The following is a 23,119-nucleotide window of genomic DNA, read 5'->3' as shown; positions in this document are numbered from 1 at the left end:
TCCGTTTCTGAAGCAGGTCAGGTCGGGCCTCCATGTTTGAAGCCATTCCTGGCTTTCAGACCTCCGTTTCTGTAGCCATTCCTGTCTGCGAGCCTCAGTTTCTGTAGCCATTCCTGTCTGCGAGCCTCAGTTTCTGCGACCAATACCGGGCTGGAGTGGAGGACTCCGTTTCTGAAGCAGGTCAGGTCGGGCCTCCATGTCTGAAGCCATTCCTGGCTTTCAGACCTCCGTTTCTGGAGCCATTCATGTCTGCGAGCCTCAGTTGCTGTAGCCATTCCTGTCTGCGAGCCTCAGTTTCTGTAGCCATTCCTGTCTGCGAGCCTCAGTTTCTGCGACCAATACCGGGCTGGAGTGGAGGACTCCGTTTCTGAAGCAGGTCAGGTCGGGCCTCCATGTCTGAAGCCATTCCTGTCTTTCAGACCTCCGTTTCTGGAGCCATTCCTGTCTGCGAGCCTCAGTTTCTGTAGCCATTCCTGTCTGCGAGCCTCAGTTTCTGCGACCAATACCGGGCTGGAGTGGAGGACTCCGTTTCTGAAGCAGGTCAGGCTGGGCCTCAGTTTCTGTGTCGATCTTGGCCTCGGGCCTCTCTTTCTGTTTGTCCGAGGGGCTGTACACACCTTATCGCTCCGCAGGCGGGTTAATCATTCACTGCTTTTAAGACCTGGATCATGCTTTGCTCAGTGAAAGCCTTTCCCACTTGGAGAATGAAAGGCGTGCTTGTTAGTTTTTCATTGCTCTAAGGCCCAGTGCCCTGAACCCTGAAAAATTGGGGTCTCACGAATGTTCCGCTGGCAGAAAATCAAAGCCACTAAGAATTCAGTGTACTCTGGGGCCAGTGGAAGGCAACCAGCATCTCGTTCTATCTACACTATTGTTGCTTTGCGGCCTTGAGGTTCAGGCGTTCTTTACTCCATACTCACTATTGTGGGTCAGTGACCCTAAGTTTGGGGCCCCTGTATGTAAACTCAGTGGCCCTATATTCGGTTCTCTGCTGCATATTTAAGTCTATGACCAATATTGGACCTTCTGTGGCCCTAAACCTGGGCCCCTCGTACATGTTACAGTCTCTGTTCCAACTTGAACCCAATTTTACTTTTGGACCCATTTGTCTCTGTGTGTGTATAATATTTGTTTTATATATATATATATATATATATATATTTCAGTACCAGGGCTATGTTACCCTATACACCTGCCACCCTCCTCAGTCAGGGTTAATATGTTTCCACAAAAAACAAAGTATATCCTAACAATAGACAATGCTATTCTTGACCACTTTGGTTCACTCGAAAACATCAATTTAGCAGAGCAAACCGCTCCATGGAAATGAAACTTTTATTTGGCAGAGCAAACTACCAGCGCCGCTCGAGGCAAGTAACTTTTTTGCGGCCAACATAGGCTTTCAATACTTGAAATCGGTGCCTTCTTTTCGAAGTCCTATGTTAAGGAACTGTGTTGCATTCATTTTACTCCTGCGCTCTCCTGTGGTGGATTTCAAGCAGAACTTGCTAACTCCTCGCCCGCTATAACGCTCTATTGTGGTTAAAGCCCTTACAGTGGCCTGTCAGCCCCTAGATTTGTACACCTAATATGTGCGGTTCCCCCGTTCCCTGTTTTTAGGACTCTATGGGCGCCTTGTGGTACTCACCACGATGCTTGTACAAATAGTGCATTTTTGGATTAATATTTTTTACTGCATTTTTTTTTTACCACAAACAGATAGATGGGGCTGGGGTTAGGTAAATAGAATGAGGTGTGGGGGTAGGTGAGGAGTCCCCCCACATTTTGCAGTAAAAAACAGTAAAACAAATCTGTGTTTGTATCAGCGCGCAAAAAGATGCAGTGTTCTACCATAGAAACGATAGAGAGCAATAGAACCAAACACAGAGCCACAGGAGCCGCATGGCTATACCAAGAACCCCAAACACAGTACATTGGGGCCACAATGTTAAGGGCTGAGATGCCTATAAGCCGCTCAACCAGGGCCGGTTCCCCAGAATCATGGCTCTGTGGCCAGGTGTGTTGGGTACTGATTGCATCTCAGGCTATCGCCAGTATTGAGCTCTTTCACACTATGTTTGGTCCCAGGTGCTTTCCTTAGTCTTTTCCCAGTAATGGAGCCATGCGGCCTTATGTCAGGTTCGCGGATACTAATTGCAACCCCCCCCACCCACCCCCCTCCGCCCTTCTCCTCACCCAGTATTGAGCCTCTGCGGTCATGCTTTCCCTCCCTGTGGTTTGTTTCTGTGACGCGGTGTTTGGGCCCCTTTGTATGTCTCTCTTTACCCAGGGTATTAACACCCTGTGACGCGGTGCTCGGGCCCCTTCGTATGTGTATCTTTACCCAGGGTATCACCACCCTGTGACGTGGTGCTTGGGCTCCTTCGTATGTCTCTCTCTACCCAGGGTATAACCACTCTGTGACCCCATGCTTGGGCCCCTTCGTATGTCTCTCTTTACCCAGGGTATTACCACTCTGTGACCCAATGCTTGTGCCCCTTCGTATGTCTCTCTTTACCCAGGGTAGTACCACTCTGTGACCCCGTGCTTGGGCCCCTTCGTATGTCTCTCTTTACCCAGGGTATTACCACTCTGTGACCCCGTGCTTGGGCCCCTTCGTATGTCTCTCTTTACCCAGGGTATTACCACTCTGTGACCCCGTGCTTGGGCCCCTTCGTATGTCTCTCTTTACCCAGGGTATTACCACTCTGTGACCCCGTGCTTGGGCCCCTTCGTATGTCTCTCTTTACCCAGGGTATTACCTCTCTGTCTCGCGGTGCTTGGGCCTCTTTCTATGTCTCTCTTTACCAAGGATATTACCACTCTGTGACCTTGGGCCCCTTCGTATGTTTCTCTTTACCCAGGGTATTACCACTCTGTGACCCCGTGCTTGGGCCCCTTCGTATGTTTCTCTTTACCCAGGGTATTACCACTCTGTGACCCCGTGCTTGGGCCCCTTTGTATGTGTCTCTTTACCCAGGGTATTACCACTCTGTGACCCCGTGCTTGGGCCCCTTTGTATGTGTCTCTTTACCAAGGATATTACCACTCTGTGACCCGGTGCTTGGGCCCCTTCGTATGTTTCTCTTTACCCAGGGTATTACCACTCTGTGACCTCGTGCTTGGGCCCCTTTGTATGTGTCTCCTTACCCAGGGTATTACCTCTCTGTGACGCGGTGCTTGGGCCCCTTCGTATGTGTCTCCTTACCCAGGGTATCACCACTCTGTGACCCGGTGCTTGGGCCTCTTTGTATGTCTCTCTTTACCAAGGATATTACCACTCTGTGACGCGGTGCTTGGGCCTCTTTGTATGTCTCTCTTTACCAAGGATATTACCACTCTGTGACCCCGTGCTTGGGCCCCTTTGTATGTGTCTCTTTACCAAGGATATTACCTCTCTGTGACGCGGTGCTTGGGCCTCTTTGTATGTCTCTCTTTACCCAGGGTATTACCACTCTGTGACCCCGTGCTTGGGCCCCTTTGTATGTGTCTCCTTACCCAGGGTATTACCACTCTGTGACCCCGTGCTTGGGCCCCTTTGTATGTGTCTCTTTACCAAGGATATTACCACTCTGTGACCCGGTGCTTGGGCCCCTTTGTATGTGTCTCCTTACCCAGGGTATTACCACTCTGTGACGCGGTGCTTGGGCCCCTCTGTATGTGTCTCTTTACCAAGGATATTACCTCTCTGTGTCGCGGTGCTTGGGCCTCTTTGTATGTGTCTCCTTACCCAGGGTATTACCACTCTGTGACCCGGTGCTTGGGCCCCTTCGTATGTGTCTCCTTACCCAGGGTATTACCACTCTGTGACCCAGTGCTTGGGACCCTTTGTATGTGTCTCTTTACCCAGGGTATTACCACTCTGTGACCCGGTGCTTGGGCCCCTTCGTATGTTTCTCTTTACCCAGGGTATTACCACTCTGTGACCCGGTGCTTGGGCCCCTTCGTATGTGTCTCTTTACCCAGGGTATTACCACTCTGTGACCCGGTGCTTGGGCCCCTTCGTATGTTTCTCTTTACCCAGGGCATTACTGCTGTTCTGTATTTGGACCCTTCGTATAAATCTCTTTACCCAGGGTATTACCACTCTGTGACCCGGTGCTTGGGCCCCTTCGTATGTTTCTCTTTACCCAGGGCATTACTGCTGTTCTGTATTTGGACCCTTCGTATAAATCTCTTTACCCAGGGTATTACCACTCTGTGACCCGGTGCTTGGGCCCTTTCGAATGTTTCTCTTTACCAAGGATATTACCACTCTGTGACCCGGTGCTTGGGCCCCTTCGTATGTGTCTCCTTACCCAGGGTATTACCTCTCTGTGTCGCGGTGCTTGGGCCTCTTTGTATGTGTCTCTTTACCCAGGATATTACCACTCTGTGACCCCGTGCTTGGGCCCCCTCGTATGTGTCTCCTTACCCAGGGTATTACCTCTCTGTGACGCGGTGCTTGGGCCCCTTCGTATGTCTCTCTTTACCCAGGGCATTACTGCTGTTCTGTATTTGGACCCTTCGTATAAATCTCTTTACCCAGGGCATTACTGCTGTTCTGTATTTGGACCCTTCGTATAAATCTCTTTACCCAGGGTATTACCACTCTGTGACCCGGTGCTTGGGCCCTTTCGAATGTTTCTCTTTACCAAGGATATTACCACTCTGTGACCCGGTGCTTGGGCCCCTTCGTATGTGTCTCCTTACCCAGGGTATTACCTCTCTGTGTCGCGGTGCTTGGGCCTCTTTGTATGTGTCTCTCTTTACCCAGGATATTACCACTCTGTGACCCGGTGCTTGGGCCCCTTCGTATGTCTCTCTTTACCCAGGGTATTACCACTCTGTGACCCCGTGCTTGGGCCTCTTTGTATGTCTTTATTTACCAAGGATATTACCACTCTGTGACGCGGTGCTTGGGCCCCTTTGTATGTGTCTCTTTACCAAGGATATTACCACTCTGTGACCCCGTGCTTGGGCCCCTTCGTATGTCTCTCTTTACCCAGGGCATTACTGCTGTTCTGTATTTGGACCCTTCGTATAAATCTCTTTACCCAGGGCATTACTGCTGTTCTGTATTTGGACCCTTCGTATAAATCTCTTTACCCAGGGTATTACCACTCTGTGACCCGGTGCTTGGGCCCTTTCGAATGTTTCTCTTTACCAAGGATATTACCACTCTGTGACCCGGTGCTTGGGCCCCTTCGTATGTGTCTCCTTACCCAGGGTATTACCTCTCTGTGTCGCGGTGCTTGGGCCTCTTTGTATGTGTCTCTCTTTACCCAGGATATTACCACTCTGTGACCCGGTGCTTGGGCCCCTTCGTATGTCTCTCTTTACCCAGGGTATTACCACTCTGTGACCCCGTGCTTGGGCCTCTTTGTATGTCTTTATTTACCAAGGATATTACCACTCTGTGACGCGGTGCTTGGGCCCCTTTGTATGTGTCTCTTTACCAAGGATATTACCACTCTGTGACCCCGTGCTTGGGCCCCTTCGTATGTTTCTCTTTACCCAGGGTATTACCACTCTGTGACCCCGTGCTTGGGCCCCTTTGTATGTGTCTCTTTACCCAGGGTATTACCACTCTGTGACCCCGTGCTTGGGCCCCTTTGTATGTGTCTCTTTACCCAGGGTATTACCACTCTGTGACCCGGTGCTTGGGCCCCTTTGTATGTTTCTCTTTACCCAGGATATTACCACTCTGTGACCCCGTGCTTGGGCCCCTTTGTATGTGTCTCTTTACCCAGGGTATTACCACTCTGTGACCCCGTGCTTGGGCCCCTTTGTATGTGTCTCTTTACCCAGGGTATTACCACTCTGTGACCCGGTGCTTGGGCCCCTTTGTATGTTTCTCTTTACCCAGGATATTACCACTCTGTGACCCCGTGCTTGGGCCCCTTTGTATGTGTCTCTTTACCCAGGGTATTACCACTCTGTGACCCCGTGCTTGGGCCCCTTTGTATGTGTCTCTTTACCCAGGGTATTACCACTCTGTGACCCGGTGCTTGGGCCCCTTTGTATGTTTCTCTTTACCCAGGATATTACCACTCTGTGACCCCGTGCTTGGGCCCCTTTGTATGTGTCTCTTTACCCAGGGTATTACCACTCTGTGACCCCGTGCTTGGGCCCCTTTGTATGTGTCTCTTTACCCAGGGTATTACCACTCTGTGACCCGGTGCTTGGGCCCCTTTGTATGTTTCTCTTTACCAAGGATATTACCACTCTGTGACCCCGTGCTTGGGCCCCTTTGTATGTGTCTCTTTACCCAGGGTATTACCACTCTGTGACCCCGTGCTTGGGCCCCTTTGTATGTGTCTCTTTACCCAGGGTATTACCACTCTGTGACCCGGTGCTTGGGCCCCTTTGTATGTTTCTCTTTACCAAGGATATTACCACTCTGTGACCCAGTGCTTGGGACCCTTTGTATGTGTCTCTTTACCCAGGGTATTACCACTCTGTGACCCCGTGCTTGGGCCCCTTTGTATGTGTCTCTTTACCCAGGGTATTACCACTCTGTGACCCGGTGCTTGGGCCCCTTTGTATGTCTCTCTTTACCCAGGGCATTACTGCTGTTCTGTATTTGGGCCCTTCGTATAAATCTCTTTACCCAGGGTATTACCACTCTGTGACCCGGTGCTTGGGCCCCTTCGTATGTCTCTCTTTACCCAGGGTATTACCACTCTGTGACCCCGTGCTTGGGCCCCTTTGTATGTGTCTCTTTACCCAGGGTATTACCACTCTGTGACCCGGTGCTTGGGCCCCTTTGTATGTTTCTCTTTACCAAGGATATTACCACTCTGTGACCCAGTGCTTGGGACCCTTTGTATGTGTCTCTTTACCCAGGGCATTACTGCTGTTCTGTATTTGGGCCCTTCGTATAAATCTCTTTACCCAGGGTATTACCACTCTGTGACCCGGTGCTTGGGCCCCTTCGTATGTCTCTCTTTACCCAGGGCATTACTGCTGTTCTGTATTTGGACCCTTCGTATAAATCTCTTTACCCAGGGTATTACCACTCTGTGACGCGGTGCTTGGGCCCCTTTGTATGTGTCTCCTTACCCAGGGTATTACCACTCTGTGACCCGGTGCTTGGGCCCCTTTGTATGTTTCTCTTTACCAAGGATATTACCACTCTGTGACCCAGTGCTTGGGCCTCTTTGTATGTCTTTATTTACCAAGGATATTACCACTCTGTGACGCGGTGCTTGGGCCCCTTTGTATGTGTCTCTTTACCAAGGATATTACCACTCTGTGACCCCGTGCTTGGGCCCCTTCGTATGTTTCTCTTTACCCAGGGTATTACCACTCTGTGACCCCGTGCTTGGGCCCCTTTGTATGTGTCTCTTTACCCAGGGTATTACCACTCTGTGACCCCGTGCTTGGGCCCCTTTGTATGTGTCTCTTTACCCAGGGTATTACCACTCTGTGACCCGGTGCTTGGGCCCCTTTGTATGTTTCTCTTTACCCAGGATATTACCACTCTGTGACCCCGTGCTTGGGCCCCTTTGTATGTGTCTCTTTACCCAGGGTATTACCACTCTGTGACCCCGTGCTTGGGCCCCTTTGTATGTGTCTCTTTACCCAGGGTATTACCACTCTGTGACCCGGTGCTTGGGCCCCTTTGTATGTTTCTCTTTACCCAGGATATTACCACTCTGTGACCCCGTGCTTGGGCCCCTTTGTATGTGTCTCTTTACCCAGGGTATTACCACTCTGTGACCCCGTGCTTGGGCCCCTTTGTATGTGTCTCTTTACCCAGGGTATTACCACTCTGTGACCCGGTGCTTGGGCCCCTTTGTATGTTTCTCTTTACCCAGGATATTACCACTCTGTGACCCCGTGCTTGGGCCCCTTTGTATGTGTCTCTTTACCCAGGGTATTACCACTCTGTGACCCCGTGCTTGGGCCCCTTTGTATGTGTCTCTTTACCCAGGGTATTACCACTCTGTGACCCGGTGCTTGGGCCCCTTTGTATGTTTCTCTTTACCAAGGATATTACCACTCTGTGACCCCGTGCTTGGGCCCCTTTGTATGTGTCTCTTTACCCAGGGTATTACCACTCTGTGACCCCGTGCTTGGGCCCCTTTGTATGTGTCTCTTTACCCAGGGTATTACCACTCTGTGACCCGGTGCTTGGGCCCCTTTGTATGTTTCTCTTTACCAAGGATATTACCACTCTGTGACCCAGTGCTTGGGACCCTTTGTATGTGTCTCTTTACCCAGGGTATTACCACTCTGTGACCCCGTGCTTGGGCCCCTTTGTATGTGTCTCTTTACCCAGGGTATTACCACTCTGTGACCCGGTGCTTGGGCCCCTTTGTATGTCTCTCTTTACCCAGGGCATTACTGCTGTTCTGTATTTGGGCCCTTCGTATAAATCTCTTTACCCAGGGTATTACCACTCTGTGACCCGGTGCTTGGGCCCCTTCGTATGTCTCTCTTTACCCAGGGTATTACCACTCTGTGACCCCGTGCTTGGGCCCCTTTGTATGTGTCTCTTTACCCAGGGTATTACCACTCTGTGACCCGGTGCTTGGGCCCCTTTGTATGTTTCTCTTTACCAAGGATATTACCACTCTGTGACCCAGTGCTTGGGACCCTTTGTATGTGTCTCTTTACCCAGGGCATTACTGCTGTTCTGTATTTGGGCCCTTCGTATAAATCTCTTTACCCAGGGTATTACCACTCTGTGACCCGGTGCTTGGGCCCCTTCGTATGTCTCTCTTTACCCAGGGCATTACTGCTGTTCTGTATTTGGACCCTTCGTATAAATCTCTTTACCCAGGGTATTACCACTCTGTGACGCGGTGCTTGGGCCCCTTTGTATGTGTCTCCTTACCCAGGGTATTACCACTCTGTGACCCGGTGCTTGGGCCCCTTTGTATGTTTCTCTTTACCAAGGATATTACCACTCTGTGACCCAGTGCTTGGGACCCTTTGTATGTGTCTCTTTACCCAGGGTATTACCACTCTGTGACCCCGTGCTTGGGCCCCTTTGTATGTGTCTCTTTACCCAGGGTATTACCACTCTGTGACCCGGTGCTTGGGCCCCTTTGTATGTCTCTCTTTACCCAGGGCATTACTGCTGTTCTGTATTTGGGCCCTTCGTATAAATCTCTTTACCCAGGGTATTACCACTCTGTGACCCGGTGCTTGGGCCCCTTCGTATGTCTCTCTTTACCCAGGGTATTACCACTCTGTGACCCCGTGCTTGGGCCCCTTTGTATGTGTCTCTTTACCCAGGGTATTACCACTCTGTGACCCGGTGCTTGGGCCCCTTTGTATGTTTCTCTTTACCAAGGATATTACCACTCTGTGACCCAGTGCTTGGGACCCTTTGTATGTGTCTCTTTACCCAGGGCATTACTGCTGTTCTGTATTTGGGCCCTTCGTATGAATCTCTTTACCCAGGGTATTACCACTCTGTGACCCGGTGCTTGGGCCCCTTCGTATGTCTCTCTTTACCCAGGGCATTACTGCTGTTCTGTATTTGGACCCTTCGTATAAATCTCTTTACCCAGGGTATTACCTCTCTGTGACCCGGTGCTTGGGCCCCTTCGTATGTTTCTCTTTACCCAGGGCATTACTGCTGTTCTGTATTTGGACCCTTCGTATAAATCTCTTTACCCAGGGTATTACCACTCTGTGACGCGGTGCTTGGGCCCCTTTGTATGTGTCTCCTTACCCAGGGTATTACCACTCTGTGACCCGGTGCTTGGGCCCCTTCGTATGTCTCTCTTTACCCAGGGCATTACTGCTGTTCTGTATTTGGACCCTTCGTATAAATCTCTTTACCCAGGGTATTACCACTCTGTGACCCGGTGCTTGGGCCCCTTCGTATGTCTCTCTTTACCCAGGGCATTACTGCTGTTCTGTATTTGGACCCTTCGTATAAATCTCTTTACCCAGGGTATTACCACTCTGTGACCCGGTGCTTGGGCCCCTTCGTATGTCTCTCTTTACCCAGGGCATTACTGCTGTTCTGTATTTGGACCCTTCGTATAAATCTCCTTACCCAGGGCATTACTGCTGTTCTGTATTTGGACCCTTCGTATAAATCTCTTTACCCAGGGTATTATTGCTCTGTGACCCTGTGGACACTTTGTCTTTATTTATTGCCCCAATGTTTGACTGTGCTGTGGCCCTGTGCTGTGGCCACATTTGCATGTAAGCCACCATATTGGGGATTACTGGCCCTACATGTTGGCCCCCGAGGACATCTCTGTCTGCCCTCACCATCGGGGTTCTGTGGCCCCATGTTGGGTCCCCTGCTGTGCAGCTCCAATACTTTGTATCAGTATCCCTGCCTTTGGTGTGCCCGTGCTATCTGGTGCTCGTCCCTAGCTGGCCACATTGGTGCAGTTAGGGCCCCTGGTGTGTAGGCCAGTCTCCACTATTGGGACGCTGAGGCCTTATGTATGGGACCTTGGTGGGTTTAGGTCGTTCTCTAGTATTGGGACCCTGTGGCCTTGTTTCTGACCCCCTGGTCACTATCTCAGAGAAACTCCACTATTCTGCCTCTGGCCTTGTATTTGTATCTCAGCCTTCCCCATTTCTTGCAGATCGGAGGCCCTTGCTTTAGGCCCCTGCTGGGGCCTGTCTATCCCCAGTGGCGGGGCTCAGTGGCTGTGTTTACGGCTCCTGCGTATAGATATCTCTCTACAGTACTGGGGCTTGCTGACCCTGTATGCAGGCTCCTGAAATATAGCTCAGCACTTGGTTTCCTATGGGGATCCGCTGGCCCGTCTTGGCCCCAGAATGTCTGACTCTATTCCCAATACCAGGGGCTCTCTGGTGCCATGTTTGGGCCCCCTGTTGTCTGTGTATGTCAGAATGTCCCCAGCGCTGGAGCTCGTGGCCCTATTACGTGCAAGTCTACACCAGTCCCAGTTAAGGAGCTCTGTGGTGCCATGTTTGTGCCCCCTGTTGTCTGTGTATATCAGAATGTCCCCAGCGCGGGAGCTCGTGGCCCTGTTTCCTGCAAGCCTACTCCAGTCACAGTATAGGGGCTCTGTGGCCCTATGTTTGAGCTCCCGATGTGTATATATTTCAGATGCCCCCTAAGGCGCGGGCTCGGAGGCCCTGTTAAGCCTGAGTCTAATATATGTCTGAGGCTATTATAGGGGCTCTGTGGCCGTATGTTTGAGCTTCTGATGTCTGTCTGCAGATAAGCATGCACCCAATACTAATGTTTGATCTTCTGGTATTTATTTATTTTTTTGTATTGGTCATTGATATTGCGCTTCATACCAGACTTCTCCAGCTTCTAGGCACAGATTTAGGATGAAATCCATGCTGTGGAGCATTGTCTTGTTCCGAAGGTGAGCGCTTGCCCCTGAGCTATCCTCATGGCCAATCCCCATCACCTGTTAGTGTGGACCTTGAACTGTATCTGTGTACCTCCAATACTGTAGCGCTGAGGCCCCGTTTTCTGGGCAATGGCATGCTTCTGTCTTTTGTGAATCCATGGCCTCATTTTAGCCTGGGTATGGGGGTTCTGTGGCCCTATTGTTGGCTCCCAGTATATCTCATTCTATCCCCAGTATTGTGGCTCTGGTGGTGTCTGTGCATGGCTCGTGGTGTCTCCCGCACCCTATGTTTGACCCCTGGTATATGTCATTCTTTCACCATCACGGGTGCTCCTTGGTCCTTGGCCCCTGTTATATCTCATTCGTTCACTAGTATTGGGGCTCTGTCGTCCTATATTGGCCTCCTGTTGTGGCAGCCTATCCTGGTGTTGGGACTCGTGGCCCTGTTTGACCCCTGGTATATGTCATTCTTTCACCATCACGGGTGCTCCTTGCTCCTTGGCCCCTGTTATATCTCATTCTTTCACTATTATGGGGCTCTGTCGTCCTATATTGGCCTCGTGGTGTGTCAGCCTATCCTGGTGTTGGGACTCGTGGCCCTGTTTGACCCCTGGTATATGTCAGTCTTTCACCATTATGGGTGCTCCTTGGTCCTTGGCCCCTGTTATATCTCATTCTTTCACTATTATGGGGGCTCTGTCGTCCTATATTGGCCTCCTGGTGTGTCAGCCTATCCTGGTGTTGGGACTCGTGGCCCTGTTTGACCCCTGGTATATGTCATTCTTTCACCATCACGGGTGCTCCTTGGTCCTTGGCCCCTGTTATATCTCATTCGTTCACTATTATGGGGGCTCTGTCGTCCTATATTGGCCTCCTGGTGTGTCAGCCTATCCTGGTGTTGGGACTCGTGGCCCTGTTTGACCCCTGGTATATGTCAGTCTTTCACCACTATGGGTGCTCCTTGGTCCTTGGCCCCCGTTATATCTCATTCTTTCACTAATATGGGGGCTCTGTCGTCCTATATTGGCCTCCTGGTGTGTCAGCCTATCCTGGTGTTGGGACTCGTGGCCCTGTTTGACCCCTGGTATATGTCATTCTTTCACCATCACGGGTGCTCCTTGGTCCTTGGCCCATGTTATATCTCATTCGTTCACTATTATGGGGGCTCTGTCGTCCTATATTGGCCTCCTGGTGTGTCAGCCTATCCTGGTGTTGGGACTCGTGGCCCTGTTTGACCCCTGGTATATGTAAGTCTATCACCATTATGGGTGCTCCTTGGTCCTTGACCCCTGTTATAGCTCATTCTTTCACTATTATGGGGGCCCTGTGGCTCTATGTTTGGCCCCTGGTATATTCCATTCTATCCACAGTGAGGGCAGGGGTGGACTCTCCGCTTAGGTAACTCTCGGGATTTCCCAGTAGGGTTCCCCACCCTGGGCCTCTTTTGTGTGGTATTTCCAAATGTTCCCATAGGAAAAGGATTGGGCTTGCTGAAAATTTGTAACACGGTGCCACTTCAAAACTGATTTCCGGGGCCTCTTTTAGTTCCCAGTCCACCCTTGAGTGCGCGGGCCCCGTGGTCCCACGTGTGCCTCCTCATTGTCAGGCATGGAGATCTGGACCCTGGATGGTTGCAGACTTTGCTCCCTACAACTCCACACACACTGCACAGAAATAAAGTGCGGGGGCAGAGTCCGGCGCAAAGACGGAGGAAGGCCACACGGCTCCCTTCCAGGATAAGAGGAAAGAAAAGTGTGGACAGTAAACCACAAGACTTCACCCTGAGCAGACTTCCCACCCTTGGACCCGCTTCTTTCCCCTGTGAGCCGTACCTTAGAGAGGGAAGTTGGCACCTGGTGACTTATGTGGGAGGAATACCTGCGGCTTGAAGGACTGAGTACACAGACCAGCTGGACCAGTGAAGCTGGGTAATTGGGGATCCCAAAGACACAAAGAAAAACACACTGAAGACGAAGACACTAGGGGGAAAAACAAACAAGCGCGAGCTGTATTGAAGACTCTGAAGTCCTGGGAAAGGAGGATCAGCAGAAATGAAGCCAAGGATAGCTCAGCGGCAAGGCTCGCCTTGGAAACAAGACAACACTAAACAACATAGGTTCGATCCCCGGGTCCGCGCTTAGAAACCTCTGGGTTATAAATACGTAACACATATTCCTGTAACAGTGCCTTGATGCAATTAAAATAAATAAGGTCCACAGTGTCCAGGTCGCAAGATCCCAAGGGGGCAGGGTTCCTATAAACCATGTGCCAAGCAAACAAGAGGAACGTGTCTTCCCCCTCACCCTCTCCCATGAGACCATGTGAGAGATCACTTCATCCTACTACATCTCTCTCACTCTCTCCTCAGGAGTCCAGGCAAACACCCCAAATCGAGGTCTATTGGTCCACTCTCATAACCAATAGCAGATGTCAGACGCCAGCAGGCAGGTAACACGAAGAAAGCAGTCCAAGAAAGAACAGGTAGGAGGTCAGAAATCCAAGGAGGTACCAGGGACGAAGAAAAGGAGATGCCACTCACTGGCAACACCACAACCCGAGAAGCATCCACGCGCCAGACCGCGCCCACGTGACTTCAGGGTTCATTGAGTCCCAGTGCGCGACTGGCGGAGCATTCAGAATGTAGGATGACATCTCCCACGACTGGGGCCATTGGACATTGAAGTCCTCTGGAGGACATTGAGCTCCCAGGTGGCAGTGCCGGGCAGGCGGCAGCGCCTCGACTGCCATGGGCCGCACAGACGGTTCGGGAGGCAGATCTTCACACTGCGGGTGTCTCGGCCTATCCCTGGTATAGGGACTCCCCTGGCCCTATGTTTGGCCACCAGGGTATCTAATACTTTCCCATTATAGTGGCTCTGAAGCCCTATATTGGCACTCTGGTAGCTCTCATTCTGTCCACCGTATGGGGGCTCAGCAACCCTACGTAGAGCTCCTGTTGTCTACGCCTCTGCCCGATATTGGGGCTCTGTGGCCCTATGCTTGGCATGTGTTATATCTCCTTCTAGCCGAGGTATGGGGGTTCCGTGGCCCTATTATGGTCCCCAGTCTATCTCATGCTATCCACAGTATGGGAGCTTTCTAGCCCTATGCATGGCTCCTAGTACCTCAGCCTATCCCCAGTACTGGGCTCCATGGCCATACACTTGGCACATGCTGCCTCAACCTACTCCCAGTACTGGGCTCCATGGCCATATCCTTGGCACCTGCTGTCTCAACCTACTCCCAGTACTGGGCATAATGGCCATATGCTTGGAACCTGGTGTCTCAACCTACTACCAGTACTGGGCATACTGGCCACATGCTTGGCACTTGGTGTCTCAGCCTACTCCCAGTACTGGGCCCCATGGCCACATGCTTGGTGCTTGGTGCCTCTGCTTACTCCCAGTACTGGGCTCCATGGCCATATGCTTGGCACCTGATGTCTCAACTTACCCCCAGTACTGGGCTTCATGACATATGCTTGGCACCTGGTGTTTCAGCCTACTCCCAGTACTGGGCCCCATGGCCATATCCTTGGCACCTGGTGTCTCAACCTACTCCCAATACTGGTCCCCATGGCCATATGCTTGGCCCCTGTGTCTCAACTTACTCCCAGCACTGGGCTCCATGGCCATATGCTTGGCACCTGGTGTCTGAACCCACTCCCAGTACTGGGCACCATGGCCATATGCTTGGCACTTGGTGTCTCAACTTACTCCCAGTACTGGGCTCCATGGCCATATGCTTGGTACCTGGGGTCTCAACTTACTCCCAGTACTGGGCTCCATCGTCATATACTTGCCATCTGGTGTCTCAACCTACTCCCAGTACTGGTCTCCATGGCCATATGCTTGGTACCTGGTGTCTCAACTTACTCCCAGTACTGGGCTCCATCGTCATATACTTGGCATCTGGTGTCTCAGCCTACTCCCAGTACTGGGCTTCATGGCCATAAGCTTGGTACCTGGTGTCTCAGCCTACTCACAGTACTGGGCCTCATGGCCATATGCTTGGCACCTGGTGTCTCAACCTACTCCAAGTACTGGGGTCCACGGCCATATCCTTGGCCCTTGGTGTCTCAGCCTACTCCCAGTACTGGGCTTCATGGACATATGCTTGGCCCCTGTGTCTCAACTTACTCCCAGCACTGGGCCCCATGGCCATATCCTTGGCACCTGGTGTCTCAACCTACTCCCAATACTGGGCCCCATGGCCATATGCTTGGCCCCTGTGTCTCAACTTACTCCCAGCACTGGGCTCCATGGCCATATGCTTGGCACCTGGTGTCTGAACCCACTCCCAGTACTGGGCACCATGGCCATATGCTTGGCACTTGCTGTCTCCGCCTACTCCCAGTACTGGGCCCCATGGGCATATGCTTGGCATCTGATGTCTCAACTTACTCCCAGTACTGGGCTCCATGGCCATATACTTGCCATCTGGTGTCTCAACCTACTCCCAGTACTGGTCTCCATGGCCATATGCTTGGTACCTGGGGTCTCAACTTACTCTCAGTACTGGGCTCCATCGTCATATACTTGGCATCTGGTGTCTCAGCCTACTCCCAGTACTGGGCTTCATGGCCATAAGCTTGGTACCTGGTGTCTCAGCCTACTCACAGTACTGGGCCTCATGGCCATATGCTTGGCACCTGGTGTCTCAACCTACTCCAAGTACTGGGGTCCACGGCCATATCCTTGGCCCCTGGTGTCTCAGCCTACTCCCAGTACTGGGCTTCATGGCCATATGCTTGGCACCTGGTGTCTCAGCCTACGCCCAGTACTGGGCTCCATGACCATATGCTGGGCACCTGGTGTCTCAGCTTACTCACAGTACTGGGATCCATGGCCATATGCTTGGCATCTCGTGTCTCAGCCTATTCCCAGTACTGGGCCCCTTGGCCATATGCGTGGCCCCTTGGTGTCTCAACCCACTCCAAGTACTGGGCCCCTTGGCCATATGCTTGGCCCCTGGTGTCTCAACCCACTCCCAGTACTGGGCTCCATGACCATATGCTTGGCACCTGGTGTCTCAACTTACTCCCAGTACTGGGCTTCATGGCCATAAGCTTGGTACCTGGTGTCTCAGCCTACTCACAGTACTGGGCCTCATGGCCATATGCTTGGCCCCTGTGTCTCAACTTACTCCCAGCACTGGGCCCCATGGCCATATCCTTGGCACCTGGTGTCTCAACTTACTCCCAGCACTGGGCTCCATGGCCATATGCTTGGCACCTGGTGTCTGAACCCACTCCCAGTACTGGGCACCATGGCCATATGCTTGGCACTTGGTGTCTCCGCCTACTCCCAGTACTGGGCCCCATGGGCATATGCTTGGCATCTGATGTCTCAACTTACTCTCAGTACTGGGCTCCATGGCCATATACTTGCCATCTGGTGTCTCAACCTACTCCCAGTACTGGTCTCCATGGCCATATGCTTGGTACCTGGGGTCTCAACTTACTCTCAGTACTTTGCTCCATCGTCATATACTTGGCATCTGGTGTCTCAGCCTACTCCCAGTACTGGGCTTCATGGCCATAAGCTTGGTACCTGGTGTCTCAGCCTACTCACAGTACTGGGCCTCATGGCCAGATGCTTGGCACCTGGTGTCTCAACCTACTCCAAGTACTGGGGTCCACGGCCATATCCTTGGCCCCTGGTGTCTCAGCCTACTCCCAGTACTGGGCTTCATGGCCATATGCTTGGCACCTGGTGTCTCAGCCTACGCCCAGTACTGGGCTCCATGACCATATGCTGGGCACCTGGTGTCTCAGCTTACTCACAGTACTGGGATCCATGGCCATATGCTTGGCATCTCGTGTCTCAGCCTATTCCCAGTACTGGGCCCCTTGGCCATATGCGTGGCCCCTGGTGTCTCAACCCACTCCAAGTACTGGGCCCCTTGGCCATATGCTTGGCCCCTGGTGTCTCAACCCACTCCAAGTACTGGGCTTCATGGCCATATGCTTGCCACCTGGTGTATCAACCTACTCCCAGTACTGGGCTCCATGACCATATGCTTGGCACCTGGTGTCTCAACTTACTCCCAGTACTGGGCCCCATGGCCATATGCTTGGCACCTGGTGTCTCAACCTACTCCCAGTATTCGGCCCCATGGCCATAAGCTTGGCACATGCTGCCTCAACCTACTCCCAGTACTGGGCTCCATGGCCATAAGCTTGGCACATGCTGCCTCAACCTACTCCCAGTACTGGGCCCCATGGCCATAAGCTTGGCACATGCTGCCTCAACCTACTCCCAGTACTGGGCCCCATGGCCATAAGCTTGGCACATGCTGCCTCAACCTACTCCCAGTACTGGGCCCCATGGCCATAAGCTTGGCACATGCTGCCTCAACCTAATCTCAGTACTGGGCTCCATGGCCATATCCTTGGCACCTGGTGTCTCAACCTACTCCCAGTACTGGGCATAATGGCCATATGCTTGGCACCTGGTGTCTCAACCTACTCCCAGTACTGGGCATAATGGCCATATCCTTGGCACCTGCTGTCTCAACTTACTCCCAGTACTGGGCCCCATGGCCATATGCTTGGCACCTGGTGTCTCAACCTACTCCCAGTATTCGGCCCCATGGCCATAAGCTTGGCACATGCTGCCTCAATCTACTCCCAGTACTGGGCTCCATGGCCATAAGCTTGGCACATGCTGCCTCAACCTACTCCCAGTACTGGGCCCCATGGCCATAATCTTGGCACATGCTGCCTCAACCTACTCCCAGTACTGGGCTCCATGGCCATAAGCTTGGCACATGCTGCCTCAACCTACTCCCAGTACTGGGCCCCATGGCCATAAGCTTGGCACATGCTGCCTCAACCTACTCCCAGTACTGGGCCCCATGGCCATAAGCTTGGCACATGCTGCCTCAACCTACTCCCAGTACGGGGCCCCATGGCCATAATCTTGGCACATGCTGCCTCAACCTACTCCCAGTACGGGGGCCCATGGCCATAAGTTTGGCACATGCTGCCTCAACCTACTCCCAGTACTGGGCTCCATGGCCATATCCTTGGCACCTGCTGTCTCAACCTACTCCCAGTACTGGGCATAATGGCCATATGCTTGGCACCTGCTGTCTCAACCTACTCCCAGTACTGGGCATAATGGCCATATGCTTGGCACCTGGTGTCTCAGCCTACTCCCAGTACTGGGCCCCATGGCCACATGCTTGGTGCTTGGTGCCTCTGCGTACTCCCAGTACTGGGCTCCATGGCCATATGCTTGGCACCTGATGTCTCAACTTACTCCCAGTACTGGGCTTCATGACATGTGCTTGACACTTGGTGTCTCAACCTACTCCCCGTACTGGGCCCCATGGCCATATCCTTGGCACCTGGTAGCTGAACCTACTCCCAATACTGGGCTCCATGGCCATATGCTTGGCACTTGGTGTCTCTGCCTACTCCCAGTACTGGGCCCCATGGGCATATGCTTGGCATCTGGTGTCTCAGCCTATTCCCAGTACTGGGCCCCTTGGCCATATGCGTGGCCCCTGGTGTCTCAACCCACTCCAAGTACTGGGCCCCTTGGCCATATGCTTGGCCCCTGGTGTCTCAACCCACTCCAAGTACTGGGCCCCTTGGCCATATGCTTGGCCCCTGGTGTCTCAACCCACTCAAAGTACTGGGCTTCATGGCCATATGTTTGCCACCTGGTGTCTCAACCTACTCCCAGTACTGGGCTCCATGACCATATGCTTGGCACCTGGTGTCTCAACTTACTCCCAGTACTGGGCCCCATGGCCATATGCTTGGCACCTGGTGTCTCAACCTACTCCCAGTATTCGGCCCCATGGCCATAAGCTTGGCACATGCTGCCTCAACCTACTCCCAGTACTGGGCTCCATGGCTATAAGCTTGGCACATGCTGCCTCAACCTACTCCCAGTACTGGGGCCCATGGCCATAAGCTTGGCACATGCTGCCTCAACCTACTCCCAGTACTGGGCTCCATGGCCATATCCTTGGCACCTGCTGTCTCAACCTACTCCCAGTACTGGGCATAATGGCCATATGCTTGGCACCTGCTGTCTCAACATACTCCCAGTACTGGGCATAATGGCCATATGCTTGGCACCTGGTGTCTCAGCCTACTCCCAGTACTGGGCCCCATGGCCACATGCTTGGTGCTTGGTGCCTCTGCGTACTCCCAGTACTGGGCTCCATGGCCATATGCTTGGCACCTGATGTCTCAACTTACTCCCAGTACTGGGCTTCATGACATGTGCTTGGCACTTGGTGTCTCAACCTACTCCCGGTACTGGGCCCCATGGCCATATCCTTGGCACCTGGTAGCTGAACCTACTCCCAATACTGGGCTCCATGGCCATATGCTTGGCACTTGGTGTCTCCGCCTACTCCCAGTACTGGGCCCCATGGGCATATGCTTGGCATCTGGTGTCTCAGCCTACTCCCAGTACTGGGCTTCATGGACATATGCTTGGTACCTGGTGTCTCAACCTACTCCCAGTACTGGTCTCCATGGCCATATGCTTGGTACCTGGTGTCTCAACTTACTCCCAGTACTGGGCTCCATCGCCATATACTTGGCATCTGGTGTCTCAGCCTACTCCCAGTACTGGGATTCATGGACATATGCTTGGCACCTGGTGTCTCAACCTACTCCTAGTACTGGGGTCCACGGCCATATCCTTGGCCCCTGGTGTCTCAGCCTACTTCCAGTACTGGGCTTCATGGCCATATGCTTGGCACCTGGTGTCTCAGCATACGCCCAGTACTGGGCTCCATGACCATATGCTGGGCACCTGGTGTCTCAGCTTACTCACAGTACTGGGATCCATGGCCATATGCTTGGCATCTCGTGTCTCAGCCCATTCCCAGTACTGGGCCCCTTGACCATATGCGTGGCCCCTGGTGTCTCAACCCACTCCAAGTACTGGGCCCCTTGGACATATGCTTGGCCCCTGGTGTCTCAACCCACTCCAAGTACTGGGCTTCATGGCCATATGCTTGCCACCTGGTGTCTCAACCTACTCCCAGTACTGGGCTCCATGACCATATGCTTGGCACCTGGTGTCTCAACTTACTCCCAGTACTGGGCTCCATCGCCATATACTTGCCATCTGGTGTCTCAGCCTATTCCCAGTACTGAGCTTCATGGCCATATGCTTGGCCCCTAGTGTCTCAGCCTACTCCCAGTACTGGGCTCCACGGCCATATGCTTGGCCCCTGGTGTCTCAGCCTACTTCCAGTACTGGGCTTCATGGCCATATGCTTGGCACCTGGTGTCTCAACCTACTCCCAGTACTGGGCTCCATGACCATATGCTTGGCACCTGGTGTCTCAGCCTACTCCCAGTACTGGGCTCCATGACCATATGCTTGGCACCTGCTGTCTCAACTTAATCCCAGTGTTGGGCCCCATGGCCATATGCTTGGCACCTTGTATCAGCGCCTGTCCTGTATTGGGGCTCTCTGGTCCTCTGCTTGGCACCTTGTAACGGCGCCTGTCCTGGTATTGGGTCCCCCTTGGCCATATGCTTGCCACCTTGTATTGCAGCCTGTCCTGGTATTGGGCCCCCCTTGGCCATATGCTTGGCACCTTGTATCGCAGCCTGTCCTGGTATTGGTTCCCCCTTGGTCCTTTGCTTGGCACCTTGTATCGCAGCCTGTCCTGGTATTGGTTCCCCCTTGGTCCTTTGCTTGGCACCTTGTATCGCAGCCTGTCCTGGTATTGGGCCCCCCTTGGCCATATGCTTGGCACCTTGTATTGCAGCCTGTCCTGGTATTGGGCCCCCCTCGGCCATATGCTTGGCACCTTGTATCGCAGCCTGTCCTGGTATTGGTTCCCTCTTGGCCCTTTGCTTGGCACCTTGTATCGCAGCCTGTCCTGGTATTGGGCCCCCCTTGGCCATATGCTTGGCACCTTGTATCGCAGCCTGTCCTGGTATTGGGGCGCTGGGGTCCCGTGCTGGTCACCTGAGAGGTACATCTTTTCCCCGCTGCATGGGGGCTCTGGGAGTCCTGCTACTGACCCTGCTGTCTAGCTGCCCCGGTACCGGGTCGGGTCACAGGTGCGTTTCAGCCTTTCTCTCGCCCGTACGGATGCTCGGTGGCTTCGGGTGGGGGCCGCAATGGTGGGGGGAGGAGGGGGAGGGAGCGTGTATTTGCATTTGACTTCGCTTCGGCGCGAGAGCAGGTGCTCTCTATCCCACGGGCTCTGCTCTCAACATTCCCAAGCGCAGTGTCACTAAACTGACTGAACTGGACAGGCTCACATATGCGACCCAACCCCCCCCCCCCACACACACACACTCCCCAAAAAACACAGCATCAGTATAAGCAACAGACACCCCGTCCCAACCAGGCCGAAAAACACCATTCCTAATTATAACTCTTAATCTAAAGAGTCCCACTTGCCTATTTTATGCATCGCCTTGCTTGATTACATAATGCAATATCAGTCCACACCGTCTCGCGCTTCGAGGTCATACCAATGGCAGCCAAGCGCTTTGCAAATGCCACATAACCTCAGGAAACATATTGGGAGGGAATAGTTTTAGTCGCGGAATTTCCCTCGCACTTGGAAGTCCTCCCTGCGATGACACCGGGTGTGACACGCAACTCACGGGCCGGGAGTGAGGGCTGGCAGGACGTGCTTTGGAGCCCGGTCACCGGGTGATCCGGGCCAGCGCATGCCCGCAGCCCTTAGTCACTCGCCCGCCCGGGCAGAATTGCACGGCAGCCGCTCTCAAGACGCAGCCGGTCACCCGAGACTCCTGGAGTCCATGAAACATTAATGGCACCTGAAAGGGACCCGTCCCGTGGGCCTGGCAACGGGCACCGTTCTGCCCTGGCACCCCTGTTACCCGCGACGCTGCGGTGGCCCTTACCTGCCCAGGTGCTGCCCCTTCTCTCCAGGCTGCGCTTCCCCCTCTAGGCCCCCGCGGGTCGCCCTGATGCCAGGGTCCCTCCTGGGAGAGTGTAGCCCCGGCGGCGGAAGCGTCGCGTCAGGGGAGCCCCGGCCGCAGTGTGGTGCCTGTCCTGGAGCGCAGCCGCCAGCCGGTGTCTGAAGTGCTCGGAGCAGGTGTATGGGTGCCGCTGTGTACCTGTGCGGCTGCCTCCGCCCCCTCCCTCCCTGCCTCCCTGCCCGCCTGCCTCCCTGGCGCTCGCTCAAGGTGAACCTGAACCGGGGCCACTCCTGACTAAGTAAACACCAGCGGAAGTGCCGGGTCCTCCGAACCTGAGGAACCTGATCTCAGCCGCCCGTGGCCCGCTGCGCTTACCCGGCTCTGCTTCCAGCCGCACCCACCCACCACCCCGAAATCCGGGGGCCCCCCACCGTGGGCATACCTGCAATTTCGGAAATCCGGCTGGGAATCCCAATCCTCGGGCAAATTAACAAGGGGGGTCCTGGGAGTCCCTCTGCCAGACATTAGTCCTGGTTAAGAGAGACTTACCCAGAGTCTTTAGCTCACTATCTTTCACAGAGAAGAAATATCCCAAACATATCAGTCTTTGTCCTGCCCTGGGGCAGTCCAGCACCGAAATGCTAGGCAATTCTCCTCTGAACAAGAGTACCAACAGAAACCCCAGACACGTGTTTCGGTCTTGTTGGACCTCATCAATAGGGTGGAGCTGTGCCTCTCTAAGAATAGTGACCAAGGGGTCCACGTCTGGATTCCCCCAGTAATGTAGGGTGAGATCCAAAGTTACTTAAATAGGCAAATTAACAAGGGGGGTCCTGGGGGTCCCTCTGCCAGACATTAGTCCTGGTTAAGAGAGACTTACCCAGAGTCTTTAGCTCACTATCTTTCACAGAGAAGAAATATCCCAAACATATCAGTC

General features: G+C 53.2%; 1 protein-coding gene across 1 annotated transcript in view; it reads right to left on the bottom strand.

Moving 5' to 3' along the window:
- Positions 1–22,300, bottom strand: part of PRR15L (proline rich 15 like) — a 131,296-nt gene extending 108,996 nt beyond the window's left edge. The window contains exon 1 of the mRNA XM_069634637.1: positions 22,165–22,300. The gene's annotated coding sequence lies outside the window, so the exon portion shown is untranslated. The remainder of the gene's footprint in view (positions 1–22,164) is intronic.
- Positions 22,301–23,119: the final 819 nt, after the last annotated feature.

The sequence above is a fragment of the Ambystoma mexicanum genome, chromosome 13 (genome assembly GCF_040938575.1).
Source record: "Ambystoma mexicanum isolate Mex_15411 chromosome 13, UKY_AmexF1_1, whole genome shotgun sequence".
NCBI lineage: Eukaryota > Metazoa > Chordata > Amphibia > Caudata > Ambystomatidae > Ambystoma > Ambystoma mexicanum.
Note: the sequence above shows the minus strand (reverse complement) of the source record. Positions and strands in the feature narration are given on the sequence as shown.